The sequence below is a fragment of the Schistocerca nitens genome, chromosome 3 (genome assembly GCF_023898315.1).
Source record: "Schistocerca nitens isolate TAMUIC-IGC-003100 chromosome 3, iqSchNite1.1, whole genome shotgun sequence".
Classification (NCBI taxonomy): Eukaryota; Metazoa; Arthropoda; class Insecta; order Orthoptera; family Acrididae; genus Schistocerca; species Schistocerca nitens.
In genome coordinates, this window is record NC_064616.1 from 208,732,585 (window position 1) to 208,757,381 (window position 24,797).

General features: G+C 43.8%; 1 protein-coding gene across 1 annotated transcript in view; it reads right to left on the bottom strand.

Annotated features, from left to right (window-relative positions):
• Window positions 1-24,797, bottom strand: part of LOC126248160 (organic cation transporter protein) — a 518,934-nt gene that overhangs the window by 460,921 nt on the left and 33,216 nt on the right. The gene's annotated exons all lie outside the window — the stretch shown is intronic.

Sequence of the window (24,797 nt, forward strand, 5' to 3'; positions counted from 1 at the left end):
ATACTTTAATACTAGATATGCAGAGAAAATTTGTATGAAGCTTACTAACAGATTTGAGATTCTTTTACTCGACAGTTATTTGAAATAATAACTAATAACAAAATGAGAAACAACACTAATGAATTTCAAGATTTGGAATTTTAGTTTAATTAATATTATTTTTAATATTATTTTTAATATTATTACTCTTACTCACTGCTGTGCTGGGCCCAATTACGATCAATGTTTCCACATATTACTCGAGACAGATATTTTCTCTCAAAAGAGTAAGACCTCAGTAATTTCTTATAAAATCATGATTTATGCGCAAATTATTTAAAAAAAATATTAAAAATTTATACATAAAACTGGTGTTATAATACACTAATTCATTTCTCTTAGTCACACAGGGTAGCTGTGTAGTCTAAGGTGCCTTGCCGCAGTTCGTGCGGTGCCCCAGTCAGAGGTTCGAGTCCTCCTTTGGGCATGGGTGTCTGTGTGTGTTATCCTTAGGAGAAGTTCGTTTAAGTTAGATTAAGTAGTGTGTAAGCCTAGGGACAGCAGTTTGGTCCTGTAGAACTTACCACAAATTTCCATTTCCCTTATTTTCTTCAACTGAATTTTTGAGGAAAGAGGAATGTATGAAAAAAATTAAAAAATGGAAAATTTACCTACTTTTATATGTAATTTTGATTAGATGAGGCAGAAACAAAAGTTGGATTAGTAGGATAAAAATATTGGTTCTGGGTCACCTACTCAAAATTATCTACAGAATAGCTAAATTTTCAATTTTTTCAAGAGCAAAACTCATATGTGAATCAGAATCGACATTTGTATGCCACTCAGGCTAAAGAACTTGACAAGAATACACGATCGACCAATTCATGTCAGCATGGTTGAATGGATGTAAGATAATTTTGCGCAAGTATTTGGACTGTTCAGACTGCTCAAAGCTCACTCTATTTTCAATCAAACAATCTTGTGCAAGTATACTAAGCGTCAGCTGCGAGGCAATTTTTATAGGAGTATGTTGAGCGACATAAATGAAATCGGTAACTACGGGAAAAGTTTGTTCGACTATATAAAAGCAACTCGTATAATGAGCATTAAACTGAATGTCTATCATGGTAAGGCAAAAGCAGATGCTGCATATGTTGTTGTATTTATTTATTATGTTATTGTTACCTGAAATGATCATTCAGTGCAGGAGGCGATGTGTAATTTTGTACTTCAGTCTTCTCCTGAAAACCAACTTATTTGCCAAGATCGCTATGTTAACAAAATTACTCGGTTACTTGTTTTGGCAATATATATTGCCATCCTCAGATCTATAAAAAGAAAATATATCGTGCTTACTGACTTAAATTACATAAAAATGTAGTAGGGCATACGGAACAGTGCATTGACAAAAATTAGATACCCATAAAACCGGCCAATGATAGTTACATCATACCATTCTTATACAGTATGCTGTAAAATAATAACTTCGATAAAATTCTGCTTATGTGGTCGGATACAGTCCGAAGTCAACATATAATAATGAATACCTCCAATAAGTACCATTTTTAATATGTATCAATAAAAGACTCTTACAATGACTATGTCGTATATTGCTATCCTACATTTTAGAGGGACTTGTTTTCCAATTTTCTATTACATAATTGTTGACTGTCATTCTTCGCATGCAGCGACGCCGACCTATTAGGTCACATCACATTTCATCATTCTGTAAATGGCTACTGTGTAGCTTTCCTCTAAAACTAAGTCTGTTACATATATTGGAGGGCATGAACTTGATAATGTGTGTAATCTATTATGTCATTTTTAAGTCACAGTTATCCCAGTTTCATCTAATTGTGTGGGAAGCCATCCATGACAATGTATAGTACACTGTTTCTTTTATACACGGTTTGTGTAAAGTTGCCATTATGATTGTTTGGTATGTACTTCTTTGATGTTACATTCCTTCCGTTAATTCCAATGTTAAACAAAAGTGTGACCCCGTTGCATTAGTTGTAACTGACGCCATGCAGTGCAGACCGTCATCTGGTGGTACCTCTCAGCACTAGCTTCCGTTATACTCGAGATACTGTCTTCAGTTACTCATCGCAAACGAAATGGCTTCATATCACGAAATGGCTAGATGTGGCATGTATCTATCTTTTCTGTGCCATGAGTACTGAAACCAGGCGTGTCACTGCAATGCCTCGAGATTTTTATGGTACACTTTTATTTTAAAAAAATGATGCTTGTTAGAGTTATTCATTATTATAAGTGGACTTTGACTGTATCCGACCAAATGAGCGGAATTTTATGAGATTTATTATTTTACAGCATACTGAATAAGCATTGTATGTTGTACAGGGCGACAATTACTGAACTATATGAAAGAAAAACGTAAATTAGTTACAAACTACGGATTTTACACACTTTATTCAACATGTAAACGTCATTACAGATATGCGGATTAGGATTATGACATGTTCGATATGCTTGCCATCACAGGCGATTATGTGGCGCACACGGATAGCGAAATTCTGCAGGGCCCGCTGAATTATCGTAACATCCATGCTGTCGATGACCTCCTGAATGGCTGTTTCCAGCTCAGCAATGGTTTTGGGGTTATTGCTGTACGCCTTGTCTTTAATTAACCCCACAAAAAGGAGTCGCATGTGTTCATATCACGAGAATATGGCGGCCAATCGAGGCCCATACTTGTGTCCTCTGACTACTCCAGAGCTAGAATGCGGTTCCCAAAGTGCTCCTCCAGGACATCAAGCACTCTCCTGCCTCGATGGGGTCAAGCTCCATCGTGCATGAACCATATCTTGTCGAGATCAGGAGCACTTTGGATAACGGGGATGAAATCATCTTCCACAACCTTCACGTACCGTTCGGTAAGTCATCGTGCTATCAAGGAATATCGCACCGATTATTCCGTGATTGGACACTGAACACAACACAGTCACCTGTTGAGAGGAGAGACGTCTCGATCGCGAAATGCAGATTCTCAGTCCCCCAAATGCGCTAATATTGTTTACTGACGAACCCTTCCAAATGAAAGTGAGCTTCACCGCTAAATCAAACTATACTAATTCCCATCATGCCCCGCGACCAACCGTGCAGTTTGAACGTTCTAACGCAAATCGTTCAGAAGCTATGGCGATTTAATTTCATATAGTGCAATAATTGGTACCCTCTGAGTACCTGTACCCGGTTTTATGTGTACGTAATTTTTGCCACTGTACTGATATGTATGCCCTGCTACATTTTTATATGGTTGTAAGCCTGTAATCTCGACATATTTTCTTTTTATAGACCTCAGGATGGCAATACATATTGGCGAAACTAGTAATCCTGTAAATATGTTAACATAACGATCTTGACAAATAAACTGGCTTTGAAAAGAGAACTGCAGTACATACTATTTATTTATTTATCCATCATAGGCCACATTTCAACAATGGACCGTCATACGAGGGTCGTCCACAAAGTAAGTTCCGTTTCTATTCCTATCCGCGGCAGCGCTACGATGGCAGTTCCGAGCATGCGCGGCAGTTACTCTGACTCAAGGAGAAGACATGTACGCCATTTTCATATCGCTGCTGCCGACGTGTGCTTTGTAATGCTTCTTTATAATTTCAGCCGTAATTGAAAATGCCGCCGCGTGTGAAATCAGATACGTGATTCGTTTTCTAAATGAAAAGAAAGTTAAACCAAAGGAAATTCATCGTCAAATCTGCGAGGTTTACGGACAAATTGCTATGAGTGATTCAATGGTTAGAAGATGGGTCAGACTGTTCAATGAAGGTAGTGATCAAGTGCACGATGAAGAACGAAATGGACGCCTATCTGTGGTTACTGAGGAACTGGTTCACACAATTGAAGAGAAGATTAAGCACAACCGTATGTTTACACTTAGTGTCCTTGCTATGGAAGTTCCGCATATCTCACGATCACTAATTCATGAAATTGTTACTGAAAAACTGAAATTTCGAAAACTTTGCTCACGTTGGGTACCCAAAATTCTTACTGAACAACACAAAGAACAACGGATGGGCAGTGCACTTCAGTTTTTGACACGCTACAATGAAGAAAGCGATGGTTTTCTTTCTTGGATAGTCACAGGGGATGGAACTTGAGTATCAGACGACACCCCTGAAACAAAATGGCAATCAATGGAATCGAGCCACACTTCATCCCCAACTAAGGTTAAGCCTAAGCAATTCTTGTCACCTGGAAAAGTCATGTGCAACGTTTTTTTGGGACAGAAAAGGCATTTTGCTGATTGATTTCTTACCACGAGGATAAACAATCAATGCACATGGTTACTGCGAGACCATTAAGAAATTGCGCCGCCCAATACAGAACAAGCGCCGAGGATTAGTGTCAAAAGGTGTTGCTTTTTTTGCACGATAATGCCCGACCTCACACGACGAATGTGACCAAACAACTCTTACGCGTTTGATGATCCTCCGTAAAGCCCGGACTTCGCTCCGAGCGACTTTCATCCCTTCTTACACCTAAAACCTGTCCTTGGAGGTCAATGCTTCAACGATGATGACGAGCTGAAAGAACACGTTACCACATGGTTGAATACACAGGCGGCAACCTTCTATGAAGAAGGCATACAAAAACTTGTGCCACGCTTTGATAAGAGCCTGCAAAATTTCGGAAGCTACGTAGAAAAGTAGTTTAACAGTTGTAAATTTTTGTACAACTTTCTTTATCTGTACACGTTTGTTTTATATAACTGAACGGAACTTACTTTGTGGATGACCCTCGTATATGGCATTATACGTGCATGATTTTTACGATTATCTTCAATAATTTTCTTATACTTGCTGCAAACTTAAAAATACAAAACAGTTGACTCTTTGACAAACATGTCGTTATTATTCGATTCTTCTTGAACTCTACACCAGAACTGATGAATCGTAGCGGCTGCCTGGAGGTGACAATTCAGTCTCTCTGGCTGTTTTCAGAAGGTGGGAGGTACAGTCAGGCTAACAGAACAGGAAGAGCAACGTGCCACTTGCGATATCTTGTTGAAATATAACTTGTCGGAGACGTCGAAGATAGCGCTCACCTAGCGGCCTTAATACATCAGAAATATAACAAAGACAGTCAAAATTGCCTGCTACGTGAACCAGCGACATATCGTGTATGCACTGGCACCACTAGTGATGGGCCCATTTGACGATTACCAACGCGTTCTGGCAATGTCCACACTCTGATGCTGCTGTACTTGTCTGCGATGCGCCACTCCTATGTCCAGTGGTGCACAATTCCTATCCTTGTGGCTACTTGCCTTGTTGCGGACAAATCCATTTCCTGACTCGAGGTACATAGGATCCTGAACGGCAGACAGAACAATATGTCTGTCCTTACGAGCGCTAGACGTTAGACATTATCTGCCCGTTGAGATCTTCCTGCGTATGGCATTTCACGCAGCCCTTCTGAATCCATCGACTCCGTAGTTGCACGACAGTCGGATGATCCCGACCGACGAGAGCAGCGATATGGCGTAAAAATAAACTGCAGTCTCCATAGGTCTTCGTTCCTGCCGCTGACGAAGTCAGATATATGCTGGTGCAAAGGGAATAACACAATGCTCTGACAAGCGACCAACATTCAAACGTGGTTTCTGAATGGCAAACGACTTGTGTGGCAACGGTCTTGCCGCAGTGGTTACACCGGTTCCCGTGAGATCACCGAAGTTAAGCGCTGTCGGGAGTGGTCGGCACTTGGATGGGTGACCATCCAGGCCGCCATGCGCTGTTGCCATTTTTCAGGGTGCACTCAGCCTCGTGATGCCAATTAAGGAGCTACTCGACCGAATAGCAGCGGCTTCGGTCAACAATACCATCATAAGGACCGGGAGAGCGGTGTGCTGACCCCACGCCCCCTCCTATCCGCATCCTCCACTGAGGATGACACGGCGGTCGGATGGTCCCGGTTGGCCACCCGTGGCCTGAAGACGGAGTGCTTTTTTTTTTAAAAAAAAAAACAACTTGTGTAATCTCTTACTATATACAGTATTTATATGGCGTTACTCTGGCTACTTTCTGTTTTTTTGCACATCAGTTTCATATTTGCTGTACGCTGCATTGAAGGTGTTGCAATTTTAATGGCCAACAGTCTATCTTTCTCCACGATCCTTAAATATACTAGCCGTGGAGCCGCATTTTCAACCGACAGATTAACTTGATGTGAGAATTCTCTTTTTACTTCAACACCCAGCATTTACATCACATAACATAACGTTTCCTCTTTCGTTTACACAACGGAAAAGATGGCAGAAAGGGCTTTACCGTCGTTTGAGTTCCACATATTCGAAGCACAGGGGGGGGGGGGGGGATTTGTGCGTGCTTACACAAAATGATTGATCGAGTGCGACTGCGGTTAGGTGTTTGACTGTCTTAATATGTGGATTGTTAGTTTGTGGCATACATTTTCCTTCGTTATCAGTTCATTTGTCTGGACTACGTGGACACGGTGGCAGGACGCGAGAGCGCTGCAACAGGCGGAACAGAACCGCGACTGCCTCCTGCCGCCCACACCGCCTCTTACTTCATACAAACGTCATGGGGTACCTCCTAATATCATTTCGGACCCCCTACTGCCCGGCCTTGTGCAGCAACTCGACGTGGTATGGGCTCAAAAAGTCGTTGGAAGTCCTTTGCAGAAATACTGAGCCATGCTGCCTCTATAACTTTAACTTTGTGTTCTGCCTTCCGGCAGGTCTTGTCATGGGGGAGCCTCGTCAGAGAGGTCCACCGCATGAGCGTCTTGGGAATTGATTCCAGTGGTGATTTCCCGTTGCCTTCCACTGATGATAATGAGGACAACACAGCACCCAGTCCCTGAGCGGAGAAAATCTCCGACCCAGTCGGGAATCGAACCCTGGCCCCTTGGCGTGACTAGCCGCAGTGCTGACCACTCAGCTATCGGGGCTGCCCCTATAGCCGCCCATAATTGCGAAAGTGTTGCCGGTGCTGGATTTTGTGCACGAACTCACTTCTGGATTATGTCCCATAAATGTTCGTTGTGGAAATAGGAAGGGGAGTGAGACAAGGATGTCTGTCGCCAAGTCTCTTCAACCTGTATGGAGAAATACTGGCGAGAGAGGCGCTGAAAGGATGTGGAAACTTCAAAGTAGGAGGACGTCTCATCACCATCATTTATGCAGACGACCTGGTAGTGCTCGCCAAAAATCAGAGACAGCTGCAACACATGATGAACAATTTGGTGGAAACGGGAAGAAAATACGGCATGGAAATCAACATTGAAAAATTTAAAGTGATGCGCATATCAAAACGTGAAAAACACTTGAAGATAACTGTTGACAATCGGGAACTGGAAAATGTGAATCAGTTCAAGTACCTGGGAAGTTATATCAGAAAGGATGCCCACTGCACCAATGAAATCTGAGCAAAAATCGCCATGGCCAAAGCTGCTTTCAACAAGAAGAGGACTCTGCTGACCAGCAAGTTGAGTTTGGCCCTGAGGAAAAAAACTGATAAAGTGCTACATTTGGAGCATTGCACTGTATGGAGCAGAGACATGGACCATGAGAAAGAAGGAGAAAAAATACTTAGAGAGCTTTGAAATGTGGTGTCGGAGGAGAATGGAAAAGATCAAGCGGACAGATCGCATAAAAAATGACGTTGTACTGCGAAGAGTAGGAGAGAAGAGAAGTATTCTACGTACAATTCTCCAGAGAAAGGCCAACTGGATTGCACATGTACTTAGAGACGAGGGACGCATACATGATGTCATCGAAGGGAAACTCGGAGGAAACGCAGGACTAGGAAGAAGAAGAATTCAACATCTGGACGACATGAAAGATGGAAGGAGATACAACACACTGAAGGAAGAAGCTGAAGACAGGGAACAGTGGAATCAGAAATTCTCCGTACGAAGACATGGACCTGCCACTAGGCAGAATACTACATAATAATTATAAATGATCAATGGGATTCATGTTGGATGATCTGGGTGGCCAAATTATTCGCTCGAATTGTCTAGAATGTTCTGACACGCCTCACTGTCATCCATAAAAATTCCATCGTTGTTTGGGAACATAAAGAGCTTCAGCGGCTGCAAATGGTGTCCAAGTAGCCGAACATAGCCATTTCCCGTCAACGATCGGTTCAGTTGGCCCAGATGACCCAGTCCATTCCATGTAAACACAGCCCACACCATTATGGAGCCACCACCAGCTTGCACAGTACCTTATTGACAGCTTGGGTCCACGGCTTCGTGGGGTCATCATTACACTCGAACCCTACCATCAGCACTTACCAACTACAGGGTGATTCAAAAAGAATACCACAACTTTAAAAATGTGTATTTAATGAAAGAAACAGAATATAACCTTCTGTTATACATCATTACAAAGAGTATTTAAAAAGGTTTTTTTTCACTCAAAAACAAGTTCAGAGATGTTCAATATGGCCCCCTCCAGACACACGAGCAATATCAACCCGATACTCCAACTCGTTCCACACTCTCTGTAGCATATCAGGCGTAACAGTTTGGATAGCTGCTGTTATATCTAGTTTCAAATCATCAATGGTGGCTGGGAGAGGTGGCCGAAACACCATATCCTTAACATACCCCATAAGAAAAAATCGCAGGGGGTAAGATCAGGGCTTCTTGGAGGCCAGTGATGAAGTGCTCTGTCACGGGCTGCCTGGCGGCCGATCCATCGCCTCGGGTAGTTGACGTTCAGGTAGTTACGGACAGATAAGTGCCAATGTGGTGGCGCTCCATCCTGCTGAAATATGAATTGTTGTGCTTCTTGTTCGAGCTGAGGGAACAGCCAATTCTCTAACATCTCCTGGGCTGCGAACAAATGCTTGCTGGATGCGTGCTACATTTTCATCACTCGTTCTCGGCCGTGCAGAACTTTTCCCTTTGCACAAACACCCATTCTCTGTAAACTGTTTATACCAACGTTTAATACACCACCTATCAGGAGGCTTAACACCATACTTCGTTCGAAATGCACGCTGAACAACTGTCGTCGATTCACTTCTGCCGTACTCAATAACATAAAAAGCTTTCTGTTGAGCGGTCGCCATCTTAGCATCAACTGACGCTGACGCCTAGTAAACAGCGCCTCAAGCGAACAAATGTACAACTAAATGAAACTTTATAGCTCCCTTAATTCGCCAACAGATAGTGCTTAGCTCTGCCTTTTGTAGTTGCAGAGTTTTAAATTCCTAAAGTTGTGGTATTCTTTTTGAATCACCCTGTACCTGAAATTTGGTATTCTCGGCACACTCTTCATACTGTGGATCTCGGAATACTGAACTCCCTAACGATTTCCGAACTTGAATGTCGCTTGCGTGTAGCTCCAACTACCATTCCGCTTTTAAAATCTGTTTATTTTCGCCGTACGGCCATAATCATATCATAAATCTTTTCACATAAATCACCTGAGTACAAATGAGAACACCAGTGCACTGCCCTTTTATATCTTGTGTAAGCGATGCTACTGCCATCTATATAAGTGCATATCACTATGCCGTGTCTTTTGTCACGTCAGTGTAGCCGAAGCCTCAGGCCCGAGGGTACAGTAAAATCTCATTGTTTCCTGTCTTAGCTCCTTCGCTGCTTACTGTGCGAGCTGGCGCACTCATTAACACACTAAACTATAGTCTTATTAAAACTTCTTAGCAGACACTTCATGCCTTGGAAGGTAGCTCTGTCTTTGAGACGTCACAATGTGACGCACCGACCGACCGCCTCTGTCAATGCTCCTCAACAAGGTGTTAGTTCATTTGCAGAGTTCAAGTAGTGTGGTGAACACGTTCATCCCGTTCTCGGACACATAGAAGTTTAAATTTATTAAATTTGTTTTGGAACACTTTTATTGGGAACTGTAGGCTACGTTACAGAATCTTTTGTCTTCAGTTCCTTTGTCGTTTATTAGTCTTCTAGCTTCAGATCACGAATTTACACAATGTCTTTGCAATCTTTGTGTGATCGATAGTAGTTGTGCACGATCTCGTAACTCACATACAGGGTTATTACAAATGATTGTAGCCATTCCACAGCTCTACAATAACTTTATTATTTGAGATATTTTCACAATGCTTTGCACACACATTCAAAAACTCAAAAAGTTTTTTTAGGCATTCACAAATGTTGGATATGTGCCCCTTTAGTGATTCGGCAGACATCAAGCCGATAATCAAGTTCCTCCCACACTCGGCGCAGCATGTCCCCATCAATGAGTTCGAAAGCATCGTTGATGCGAGCTCGCAGGTCTGGCACGTTTCTTGGTAGAGGAGGTTTAAACACCGAATCTTTCACATAACCCCACAGAAAGAAATCGCATGGGGTTAAGTCGGGAGAGCGTGGAGGCCATGACATGAATTGCTGATCATGATCTCCACCACGACCGATCCATCGGTTTTCCAATCTCCTGTTTAAGAAATGCCGAACATCATGATGGAAGTTCGGTGGAGCACCATCCTGTTGAAAGATGAAGTCGGCGCTGTCGGTCTCCAGTTGTGGCATGAGCCAATTTTCCATCATGTCCAGATACACGTGTCCTGTAACGTTTTTTTCGCAGAAGAAAAAGGGACCGTAAACTTTAAACCGTGAGGTTGCACAAAACACGTTAACTTTTGGTGAATTGCGAATTTGCTGCACGATCGCGTGAGGATTCTCTACCGCCCAGATTCGCACATTGTGTCTGTTCACTTCACCATTAAGAAAAAATGTTGCTTCATCACTGAAAACAAGTTTCGCACTGAACGCATCCTCTTCCATGAGCTGTTGCAACCGCGCCGAAAATTCAAAGCGTTTGACTTTGTCATCGGGTGTCAGGGCTTGTAGCAATTGTTAACGGTAAGGCTTCTGCTTTAGCCTTTTCCGTAAGATTTTCCAAAGCGTCGGCTGTGGTACGTTTAGCTCCCTGCTTGCTTTATTCGTCAACTTCTGCGGGCTACGCGTGAAACTTGCCCGCACGCGTTCAACCGTTTCTTCGCTCACTGCAGGCCGACCCGTTGATTTCCCCTTACAGAGGCATCCAGAAGCTTTAAACTGCGCATACCATCGCCGAATGGAGTTAGCAGTTGGTGGATCTTTGTTGAAGTTCGTCCTGAAGTGTCGTTGCACTGTTATGACTGACTGATGTGAGTGCATTTCAAGCACGACATACGCTTTCTCGGCTCCTGTCGCCATTTTGTCTCACTGCGCTCTCGAGTGCTCTGGCGGCAGAAACCTGAAGTGCGGCTTCAGCCGAACAAAACTTTATGAGTTTTTCTACGTATCTGTAGTGTGTCGTGACCATATGTCAATGAATGGAGCTACAGTGAATTTATAAAATCGCTTCAATCATTTGTAATAGCCCTGTATATACCGTGTGAAAGGTAGCTTACATGAACTGGCAAGACTCTTAATTACAGGTCTAAGCTAGGTATTGTGCTGCCCTAGAAGTTATATTAAAATCTCCATTTAATACTGCCTTATTCTGTTAAGAAGGTAAAAAGATTAATAAGGCGTCAATTTGTTTAATGAGTAGCAACGCCACAGACGTCAAGTAAAATCAGCGTGTAGTATTCTTGAGGAATGCTGGTATATTTTCTGAACTGACAAAATGTAACTGACTGTCAAATACGCAAAAGTGGAATCATTTGGAAAGCGCTACATCCACTCCCTCTTTCCGCGGTATAGCCTCTCGCACATTATCAATGGCTCGTAATGTCAGCTTGTGCCTGAATGAGAACGAGCATGGACACACAGCAACATAAATCAGCCACTCGATAAACTAGCAGACCCGATAGTACTGTACGCATCAGAAATTTTCCGCTATTTTTAGCTCGGTGAGTTTGGCGGTACGGTCGAAAGTTTCCGAGAAACATCGGAACTGTTCGTAGCAGCGCCTCTTCAGCAACAACTGCTGTCTCACTGATCAGAGATGTAAATCGCCGTAAATGATGATGGGGCCACAACATTCACTAGTTATGTACACAGGAATAAGAATGCACCGCTCAAAAGAATTAGGGGAACATGAATTTGGGCACCTGCCACACTCCATTGAGGACTGGGTATGATACCAAATTATACCTCTATCTTTCAAAAATCAAGCACACAAAAAGTTTCAATAAATCCTCTATTGCCTACATAAAAAGAACTGAAATGTCCGACAGGCGTCGAAACAAAGCGGAAAAAAATCATTCATCCCGTCACCTTGAGTGCTTTTCATTGGACTTTGAGAGCTTCAACAATTTATGCCTCTCCGTGAGTGTTTATCAGTGCCTGACACTTATGTGGCATGCCGGTATAAGTCTACGGAGGTCACCCTATGGTATCTGTTCCCATTCTGAGAGCCCATGAGAGTTCTTGGAGGGTCTGTGGTGGAACAGGACGACCACGAACACTTCTCTAGAATGTCCCACATATTCACGATGGCGTTTAGTCAGGAGTAACCGCCGGACATTCCATTACTTACTTCGCAAAATATCCCTGCTGACGACCGCCACATAGGCCCTGTATGTAGCAGTCACCACATGGGCCAACACGATCAGTTCGATGTAATGCGTGGCGGTAAGGCGACCACGGACAACGACGAGATCCGTACGGCTGTCAACATTGGAACCTCCCCATAACATTACAGAACCTTGGAACGCACACGAACACGGCCATCACTTTGACTCTCACAACTCCGCAACGCATAGCTGGCTAGGTACTGGTCTTACGACCTCGTCATTCATCTCGACTTGTGTACTGACCTGTTTCTTCGTAATGTGTCCACAACATACGGGAGATACACAGGATACACGGAGAAGCATTGGCAGCTGCAGCAACACCACCGAAAGTCCAACCTTTTTGGATCAAAGAGATCGTCGTTTAACTTGCACTGCATTAATATCTCGCACTGCATGTTCTTGGTTCAACAAAATGTCCAAAAATGACAACTAGGAAATGTTTACCTCACTAAAAGGCACAGGGACACTGGTACTCACTTCCTTCTAAGGAATCACCCGATACTGTAATGCATGACACAACCAATAAATGGCGAATGATTTTAATTGTTGGGTCCATTGAAAGCGAAGATCTCAACTGTGCAATAACACCACCTCTAACACGTAGGACTAAAATGAAGTTCCACCTGTAATCACTTCGCTCTTTTATCCCCAAAGCGCGTGATCTATAGAAGTGCAATACAACAGTATTCCACGCATTAATTCGGGTCCATAATAAGCTTAAACGTCACGTATTCAACAATCGTGTCGTCCTCTTCTTCATTACTACTACATTGATACCTGGAATATCTCTTGTAGATGGTGTTCTGCAGTCTGGACAAACTGTACGAAATGCACGCAGTTGTAATAATGATCCACCATAGATAGTTTATACGTATTGCGTTTGTTGATAAAACTTGACTATATCTAGATACGTCCTGAGAACGGGCCATCGCCGGTAGCAGTAAGCAAAATATAAAAACCGTCTCTGTTGTATACATTTAAAAAATTGATATCCATAATAAATAAATGTTGCGTAGACCGTTCGCCGGGTGCAAGTCATTCGATTTGACGCCACTTTCGGCGACTTGCGCGTCGATGGGGATGAAAGGATGGTGATTAGGACAACACAACAACACCCAGTCCCTGAGTGGAGAAAATATCCGACCCATCCGGGAATCGAACCCGGGCCCTTAGGATTGACATTCTGTCGCGCTGACCACTGCATTTTGTTCGTTGTTGATGTCATATGACATCCGTTCAAGTTCGTTTGTTGATCCTTCTACTCAGTTTTTTTATTACAGATGGCAACTGGCTCTCTAAACAAACGCGCTGAGCTACCGTGCCGGCTATGGTGAACAGTTGCCGTTCTGCCAGTCCGGGGTAACGCACTCGTCTTTCTGCAGACAAGCCCATTTCCTTACTGAAACTACATCACATGACTGTAGTTCCTACACGGCTGGGCGAACAACATGTCTGTCGTACACACATCAAAAAAGTTTTGCATCACCCCGGTTCCCAGAACTCCTGAAGATAGGCATTGACTGTGGACATTGTATCACAGACACAGTGTCTTTGACTGTTCACATATGTCATTAAACCCGCCCAAAGATGTAAACAACCATGCATGAGCAGCGCCTATTAGACAGAGGGTCCGACAGCCGACCAGTCCCAATCATTCCCCGAGGAAGGAGGTACACGGCTCGTGTTGTCTGTACTTCACCCATGCCTAGTTAGTTCCTGGTAGCTATGTGGTCAGTTCGACGGAGTGTCATACCTAACGGCCCGAGTTCGATGGAGATTTTCTCCGCTCAGGGACTGGGTGCTGTGTGTTGTGTTGTCTTTATCATCATCATTTCATCCCCATCGACACGCAAGTTGCCGAAGTGGCGTCAACTCGAAAGACTTGCACCAGGCGAACGGTCTACCCGACGGGAGGCCCTAGCCACACGGCATTTCCATTTTACCCATGCCTAGACGGTCAATACCGCGGTTCGATCGTGTCCGCATTGTTAAAAAAATGGTTCAAATGGCTCTGAGCACTATGGGACTTAACATCTATGGTCATCAGTCCCCTAGAACTTAGAACTACTTAAACCTAACTAACCTAAGGACAGCACACAACACCCAGCCATCACGGGGCAGAGAAAATCCCTGACCCCACCGGGAATCGAACCCGGGAAACCGGGCGTGGGAAGCGAGAACGCTACCGCACGACCACGAGATGCGGGCGTCCGCATTGTTACTTTGTGCCAGGAAGGGCTCTCAACAATGGAAGTGTCCAGGTGTCTCGGAGTGAACCAAAGTGATGTTGTTCGGACGTGGAGTATATACAGAGAGACAGGAACTATCGATGACATTCATCGCTCAGGGCGCGCAACGGCTACTACTGCAAGCGATGACCGTTACCTACGGATTATGGCTCGGAGGAACCTTGACAGCAACGCCACCATGTTGAATAATGCGTTTCGTGCATGATGCGCAACTTCAATCCCGACCTCCATGGCAAGGTCCATCTTTGCAACCACGACACTATGCAACGCGGTACAGATGGGCCCAACAACATGCTGAATGGCCCGCACAGGATTAGCATCACGTTCTCTTTACCGATGAATATTGCATATGCCTTCAACCAGACAATCGTCTGAGATGTGTTTGGAGGCAACTCGGTCAGGCTGAACGCCTTACACACACTGTCCAGCGAGTGCACCAAGGTGGAGGTTCCCTGCTGTTTTGGGATGGCATTATGTGGGGCCGACGTACACCGCTAGTGGTCATGGAAGGCGCCGTAACGGCTGTGCGATACGTGAATGACATCCTCCGACCGACCATATCGGCAGCATACTGGCGAGGCATTCGTCTTCATGGACCACAATTCGCGACAGCATCGTGCACATCTTGTGAATGTCTTCCTTCAGTGGCTGGTCCCGGCGGAGGTTCGAGTTCTCCCTCGGGCATGGGTGTGTGTGTTTGTCCTTAGGATAATTTGGGTTAAGTAGTGTGTAAGCTTAGAGACTGATGACCTTAGCAGTTAAGTCCCATAAGATTTCACACCCTTTTTTTTCTCCCTTCAGTGTAACGACATCGCTCGACTAGAGTGGCCAGCATGTTCTCCAGACATGAACCCTATTGAACATGCCTGGGGCCGGCCGCTGTGACCGAGCGGTTCTAGGCACTTCAGTCCGGAACGGCGCTACTGCTACGGTCGCAGGTTCGAATCCCGCCTCGGGCATCGATATGTGTGATGTCCTTAGGTTAGTTAGGTTCAAGTATTTCTAAGTGTAGGGGACTGATGACCTCAGATGTTAAGTCTCATAGTGCTTAGGGCCATCTCAACCATTTTTGAACATGCCTTGGATAGATTGAAAAGTGCTGTTTATGGGCGACGTGACTCACCAACCACTCTGAGGGATCTAAGCCGAATCGCCGTTGAGCAGTGGGACAATCTGGACCAACAGTGCCTTGATGAACTTGTGGATAGTATGCCACGACGAATACAGGCATGCATCAATGCAAGAAGACGTGCTACTGTGTATTAGAGGTAGCGGTGTGTACAGCAATCTGGACCACCACCTCTGAAGGTCTCGCTGTAAGGTGGTACAACCTGCAATGTGTGGTTTCCAAGAGCAAAAAAAGGGCGGAAATGATGTTTATGTTGATCTCTATTTCAGTTTTCTGTATCGGTTCCGGAACTCTTGGAATATAGGTGATTCAAAACTTATTTTGATGTGTGTATATTTTGATAATTACTTGAGCTCGCTCAGATTATGCGTGGCATCGAGACTGGCCTTCCTAAAGTCATTGATTCCATATTCGCACGACAGTCGTGGGATCCAGACCACTGCACGCTACAATATCGCGGAACTGAAACTGTAGTTTCGATATGCAACGATCCTACCGTTGCAGAAATTCCGACACGTGCTTGTAGACATCTCTCCTTGTTACACGAGGAATAACACCGTCACCTCACAAGCAACCAAGATTGAAACAAAAGTAGGGAACGAGAAACGCGCAGCGAATCTGTCCTTATATACAGAATGTACGTGACGTTACTCCTACCTAAGGTTAAATGCTCATTGAAACTTCCTGGCAGATTAAAACTGTGTGCCGGACCGAGACTCGAACTCGGGACCTTTGCCTTTCGCGGGCAAGTGCTCTACCAACTGAGCTACCCAAGCACGACTCACGCCGTCCTCACAGCTTTACTTCCGCCAGTACCTCGTCTCCTACCTTACAAACTTTACAGAAGCTCTCCTGCGAACCTTGCAGGACTAGCACACCTGAAACAAAGGATATTGCGGAGACATGGCTTAACTACAGCCTTGGGGATGTTTCCAGAATGAGATTTTTCACTCTGCAGCGGAGTGTGCGCTGATATGAAACTTCCTGGCAGATTGAAACTGTGTGCCGGACCGAGACTCGGACTCGGGTCCTTTGCCTTTCGCGAGCAAGTGCTCTACCAACTGAGCTACCCAAGCACGACTCACGCCCCGTCCTCACAGCTTTACTTCTGCCAGTACCTCGTCTCCCACCTGCCAAACTTTACAGAAGCTCTCCTGCGAATCTTGCAGTACTAGCACACCTGAAAGAAAGGATATTGTGGAGACATGGCTTAGCCACAGCCTGGGGGATGTTTCCAGAATGAGATTTTCACTCTGGCAGATTAAAACTGAGCTGGCGGAAGTAAAGCTGTGAGGACGGGTCATGAGTCGTGCTTGGGTAGCTTAGTTGGTAGAGCACTTGCCCGCGAAAGACAAAGGTCCCGATTTCGAGTCTCGGTCCGGCACACAGTTTTAATCTGCCAGGAAGTTTCATATCAGCGCACACTCGGCTGCAGAGTGAATATATCAATCTTAAATGCTCATTATTTACACGCAGTAGTCTTCGTGCGAATTTGACGTTTGTTGCATATTGTCCTTTCGGTGTTGTACTTTTAATGCAAAACTGTAATGTAGATTGCTACTCCTAGACCTCGTAGAAGTGTTAACGCCACGAACCGTTTGTTTCGCAACAGACATCAACGAAGAGAAAGCAGAACGAGTGCGAGGACTGCGTGATGGTCGCGGTGATTGATAACGCGGCGTCTGGTGTGCGATCTGGTTTCGTGGCGTTGTTCGCTGATGACTCAGGGTGTTTGTCGGGGCCCCGCGTTTCTTCATGGGACAGCTGCTCCTGACAGCTGGGAGATCATGACTGGCGTCTACGGCTGTACGTAACAAGTTCCGTGTACACACAGCAATTCCCTGTGGCCCTGGGGCTTATTAACGAGAAACAACGTGCCACCATCAAAAGAGAATTCGCACCATGGCAAATGGCTCTAGAACGATACATATTTCCTACACTGCATCCCAGCCAGTTTCGCTATCAAAAAATTAAGCGTAATTCTTTTTCAAAATATACCTCAGATTCGACAGGACTATATCTTCTACGTGAATGAAGTTAGGAACTTTGGGTGAATTCTAACTAAATGACTAAACGGTTTTTGTCTGCAAAATAACCATTCGATTGTAGAAGGGTGAATTTTTCAAACGCATGTACATAAATCGTGTGGTCATCTCCATTCTCAATGGAGAGAAGTCTTCCGAAGTAAGAGTGATTTCAGATGTGTCGCAGGGGAGTGTCGTAGGACCGTTGCTATTCACAGTATATATAAATGACCTTGTGGATAACATTGGAAGTTCACTGAGGCTTTTTGCGGATGATGCTGTAGTATGTCGAGAGGTTGTAACAATGGAAAATTGTACCGAAATGCAGGAGGATCTGCAACGAATTGACGCATGGTGTAGGGAATGGCAATTGAATCTCACTGTAGACAAGTGTAATGTGCTGCGAATACATAGAAAAAAAGATCTTTTATCATTTAGCTACAATATAGCAGGTCAGCAACTGGAAGCAGTTAACTCCATAAATTATCTGGGAGTAGGCATTAGGAGTGATCTGAAATGGAATGACCATATAAAATTAATCATCGGTAAAACAGATGCCAGACTGGGATTCATTGGAAGAAACCTAAGGAAATGCAATCCGAAAACAAAGGAAGTAGGTTACAGTACGCTTGTTCGCCCACTGCTTGAATACTGCTCACCGATGTGGGATCCGTACCAGATAGGGTTGGTAGAAGAGATAGAGAAGATCCAACGGAGAGCAGCGCGCTTCGTTACAGGATCATTTAGTAATCGCGAAAGCGTTACGGAGATGACAGGTAAACTCCAGTGGAAGACTCTGCAAGAGAGACGCTCAGTAGCTCGGTACGGCCTTTTGTTGAAGTTTAGAGAACATACATTTACCGAGGAGTCAAACAGTATATTGCTCCCTCCTACGTATATCTCGCGAACCGACCATGAGGATAAAATCAGAGAGATTACAGCCCACACTGAGGCATACCGACAATCTTTCTTTCCACGAACAATACGAGACTGGAATAGAAGGGAGAACCGATAGAGGTACTCAAAGTACTCTCCGCCACACACCGTCAGGTGGCTTGCGGGGTATGGATGTAGATGTACTTTTTACAATTTCAATCAGGAGAAAAGTTTCCGCTTACGTTTCAAAATGTTCAGTGTGCCTCCACGGTATGCTCGACGAACATCCTGACGACAGAGAAACCCGTTTCATTCTTGTGAACATGTTTGGATTCACTGCAATAACTGGTGTTGCTATGCGGTGACACTGTTCACCCAAGCCGTTTTTATGTGGTTACCTTACCTCTAGCTGCTCAGCTATTTAGCCAGCTAGGTGATATATATAGACGGAGTCGTCCACAATACCCTACATCCCTTGGAGGCGAATGGAGCAGTGTGTGATCCGAACCCCGATCCATCACTGAGGCAGCTCATATACAGGTTCCATTCCTGTGGTGCTAAGTTCTGTTAAAAAATGAAATTTTCGGCACTTTCTCGTTACTGTGCAGTGAAAGTGCGAGCGAGCTAGCTGCACTCAACGTACAACTGACGCCAAGCTGAACCCTTAGTCTCGATGCGTGGGTTAAACTATAAGCCAAGTTTCATCTTCATTCATACACAAGACTACTTTAGTGCCTACTGCTTCTCTCATAAGGACCGTGTGGTCTGTACAGGTGTTTTTGTTTTCCTTTAATCGAATTTTTATTTGTTCACAAACTGTAACATCTTACAGGCCGAATTTCTGATCAGGAAGCTATTTTGGTAACTGAAGCCCAAGTTCTTTGTCAATCCTGTCTTTTGACTTCTTGTGGTGACATTTTCATAGAAACTTTCATCCCCTAACACACATTTCTTTAGAAGTCTAATACCAGTTTTCACAGATTCAGATTTAAAAATGCTTTAATGTCACGAAATATTTTAATAAAAATTTTCATTCCCTGTTTCACCTCCTTAGTGGTTGAGTTTATAAAAACACTGAAACACTTTTTTTTTTTTTAATTTCTAACTGGGACGTCAAATGGCAGCTCAGAAAAGCTGGTGGTAGTAGGGAGGATTCAAATGGCATGGGTTGCGAAGCAGCCATTGAAATCTCGTATGTTGTGCTCTGCTGCATGTTGTGCACTGGGTGGTCCATCTTGTTTTTGGTTTATTTATTTATTTATTTATTGTTCCGTGGGACCACATTTAGGAGAAGTCCCCATGGTCATGGAACGAGTCAATACATGAAATTATAACACGATTGTAGAAACAGATAAAATGAAATATAAGAAACATATTCAGGCGACAAGTGTAAGTTTAAATAAAGAAAATCAACAATGTAACACTGGAATTTGCTTAATTTTTTAGCTCTTCCAGGAGCTCCTCGACAGAATAGAAGGAGTGAGCCATGAGGAAACTCTTCAGTTTAGACTTAAAAGTGTTTGGGCTACTGCTAAGATTTTTGAGTTCTTGTGGTAGCTTATTGAAAATGGATGCAGCAGAATACTGCACTCCTTTCTGCACAAGAGTCAAGGAAGTGCATTCCACATGCAGATTTGATTTCTGCCTAGTATTAACTGAGTGAAAGCTGCTAACTCTTGGGAATAAGCTAATATTGCTAACAACAAACGACATTAAAGAAAATACATACTGTGAGGGCAATGTCAAAATTCCCAGACTATTGAATAGGGGTCGACAAGAGGTTTTCGAACTTACACCATACATAGCTCGAACAGCCCGTTTTTGAGCCAAAAATACCCTTTTTGAATCAGAAGAATTACCCCAAAAAATAATACCATATGACATAAGCGTAGGAAAATATGCGAAGTATACTACTTTTCGTGTTGAAATGTCACTTATTTCAGATACTGTTCTAATGGTAAATAAAGCGGCATTTAGTTTCTGAACAAGATCCTGAACATGGGCTTTCCACAACAGCTTACTATCTATCCGTACGCCTAGGAACTTGAACTGTTCCGTCTCGCTTATAACATGCCCACTCTGTCTGATTAAAATGTCAGTTCTTGTTGAATTGTGAGTTAGAAACTGTAAAAACTGAGTCTTACTGTGATTTAGCATCACATTATTTTACACAAGCCACGAACTTATATCATGAACTACATTATTTGATAATGTTTCAATATTACACACAAGATCCTTCACTACCAAGGTGGTGTCATCAGCAAACAGAAATATTTTTGAATCACCTGTAATACTAGAAGGCATACCATTTATATAAACAAGAAACAGCAGTGGCCCCAGCACCGACCCCTGCGGAACGCCCCATTTAACAGTGCCCCATTGGGACTGAACATCATTACCACTCTCAATATTGCGGAGGATTACCTTCTGCTTTCTGTTCTTAAAGTAGGAGGCGAACCAATTGTAAGCTACTCCCCTTACTCCATAATGTTCCAACTTCTGCAGTAATATTTTGTGGTCAACACAGTCAAAAGCCTTCGTTAAATCAAAGAAAACACCTAACGTTCGCAACCTTTTATTTAATCCGTCCAAAACCTCACAGAGAAAAGAGACTATAGCATTTTCAGTTGTTAAGCCATTTCTAAAACCAAACTGTACATTTGACAGCAAATTATGTGAATTTACATGCTGCAGTAACCTTGTATATACAACCCTCTCGATAACTTTAGCAAACACCGATGGCATAGAAATAGGTCTATAATTGTCAACATTATCCCTGTCTCCCTTTTTATAAAGTGGCTTCACTACCGAGTACTTTAATCGGTCAGGAAACCGACCACTCCTAAAGGAAAAGTTACAGATATGGCTAAGTACTAAGCTAACATACGTGGAAGAATACTTCAGTATTCTGCTAGATACCCCGTCACAGTAACAGTTTGGCGAAGACCATTCACCTTAGTTAACAGCTGGTTGGTTGTCATACCAATGCAAAACCCTGTGAAGTAGTTGCAGCATAGCTGGTATGTAACATGGCTGCTTTCACAGGTGGTCCGACCTCTGATGGGGTAGTATAAGCCTGAGATGTGACTGGAGTAGGTGGTGCTGGGTGTGTGGGTTGGACAGGTCTTGCATCTTGGTCTTCCACAGGGGTATGATTAGATTAGATTAGATTAGTTTTTCGTTCCATAGATCCGTGCTGAGGAGATCCTCGTGGATGTGAAACATGTCAATATATATATATATATATATATATATATATATATATATATATATATATATATATATATAGCTGAAATAACAATACTAATAGTATGAATATATACAATACATCATTTGTTTCTATTAAAAAATTCGCCAATGGAGTAGAAGGAGTAGGCCACTAGTAAGTCTTTCAGGCGCTTTTTAAGCTGATCTTTATTTGTAACTAAATTTTTTATGTTTGCTGGCAAATTATTGAAGATGAGTGTTCCTGAGTAGTGGACCCCTTTTTGAACTAAAGTAAGTGCTTTTAAGTCCTTGTGCAGATCATTTTTGTTCCTGGTACTGTATGTATGAACTGAGCTGTTTGTTGGAAAAAGATGTATATTATTTAGGACAAATTTCATTAAGGAGTAAATATACTGAGAGGCAGTAGTTAGTACACACAGTTCTTTGAAGAGGTTTCTACAGGACGTCCATGAATTTACTCCACAAATAATATGTATTACACGCTTTTGGACTCTGAAAACTTTTGTTTGACTTGAAGAGTTACCTCAAAATATTATACCATATGACATTATGGAATGAAAGTAGGCAAAGTATTCAAGCTTTTTCATTTTTATGTCGCCTATGTCGGCTAACACACGAATTGCAAATACAGATTTACTAAGGCGTTTCTGCAGTTCTGTGGTGTGCTCCTCCCAACTGAATTTATTATCAAGTTGTAATCCTAGGAATTTAAGATTGTCAACCTCTTCTATCTGCTCTCCTTCATACTTTATGGATATGCTGGGTGGAAACCTCTTACAGGTTCTGAATTGCATATAGTGAGTCTTTTCGAAGTTTAATTGTGGTGCCACCGCCAGACACCACACTTGCTAGGTGGTAGCCTTTAAATCGGCCGCGGTCCGTTAGTATACGTCGGACCCGCGTGTCGCCACTATCAGTGATTGCAGACCGAGCGCCGCCACACGGCAGGTCTAGAGAGACTTCCTAGCACTCGCCCAGTTGTACAGCCGACTTTGCTAGCGATGGTTCACTGACAAATTACGCTCTCATTTGCCGAGATGATAGTTAGCATAGCCTTCAGCTACATCATTTGCTACGACCTAGCAAGGCGCCATTACCAGTCACTGTTGATGCTGTAAAACATGTACCGTCAAGAGCGATGTTCACCAATTATGGATTAAAGTTAAGTATTCCAGAAGCTACGTACGTTTTTTACTAGTCTCATTTCCGTGTCCTGTTCCAGACCTCACGCCAGCCTGCGTGAACTTAAACGCGTGCCTTTCGGCTTCCTCCTAGTGGGTTGGCTGTCTTGCCAATACACAACATTAATGTCAGTGAATTGGCTTTAAACCATCTATTAATATCCACGAAAATATCATTAGCAGATCTTTGTAGTAGCCCTGTGGCAGGGGATTTGAACTGCTAGTGGCATAGAGATTGACTAAGATGTTGTGGATGTTCGATGGGTGACAGTACATCATTTAGGGAGCAGATGTAAGTATCTTGGGCGGGATGTTCCTCATTTCAGAGCACGATAATAGATAATGAAAGCCCTGACAAAGGATGTGGTAAAGTCGTTCCAGTCCCGGATGGTATTGGGTGACGAGAGGGGCGTTTCTTTGTGGCTGGTTCTTGAGACAGATTTTAGTATAAACTGTGTGTGGGGATATGGCATAGTCTGTGAAATCGCGTGCCCAGCCATCTGCCACCTGCCCTCTCTACCTCCACCCATAGCTAGCCCACATACGGCTCCCCAGTGTCCCACGAGCCGCTAGAAACTACCCCCAACCTCCTCCCAGCCTCCCGCCTCTCTCCATCCCTCACCGCACCCCACCCTGCACCCCCGCCTCACTGCAGTACACTCACTGTGGACTGGGAAAGAGCTGACAATCGACTGAGCACAATGTACATGCTTGAAAAAGGAAGTTCACTCCGAAAGCTAGCAAAGTTCTGTACCTTTTCTTTGTATACCTATCGACGACACAGATTTTCTGCCTTTTGTTGAATCATATCCCTAATTCCTAAATAATTCGTAATTCTCAACCAGAGCTTTCCATACATTATTATAAAACAAAAATATACACTACTGGCCATTAAAATTGCTACACCACGAAGATGACGTGCTACAGACGCGAAATTCAACCGACAGGAAGAAGATACTGTGATATGCTAATGATTGGCTTTTCAGAGCATTCACACAACGTTGGCGCCGGTGGCGACACCTACAACTTGCTGACATGAGGAAAGTTTCCAACCGATTTCTCATACACAAGCAGCAGTTGACCGGCCTTGCCTGGTGAAACGTTGTTGTGATGCCTCGTGTAAGGAGCAGAAATGCGTACCATCACGTTTCCGACCTTGATAAAGGTCGGATAGTAGCCTTTCGCGATTGCGGTTTATCGTATCGCGACATTGCTGTTGCTGCTACGGAACGCCGTGCTGCATCCCAACGACCTCGTATCAGAAGCAGTCGAGATGACGGGCATCTTATCCGCATGGCTGTACGGATCCTGCAGCCATGTCTCGATCCCTGAGTCAACTGATGGGGACATTTGCAAGACAACAACCGTCTGCACGAACAGTTCGACGACGTTTGCAGCAGCATGGACTATCAGCTCGGAGACCATGGCTGCCGTTACCCTTGACGCTGCATCACAGACAGGAGTGCCTGCGATGGTGTACTCAACGACGAACCTTGGTTCACGAATGGCAAAACGTCATTTTTTCGGATGAATCCAGGTTTCGGATGAATCCAGGAATCACGATGGTCGCATCGGTGTTTGGTGACATCGCAGTGAATGCGATGGAAGCGTGTATTCGTCAT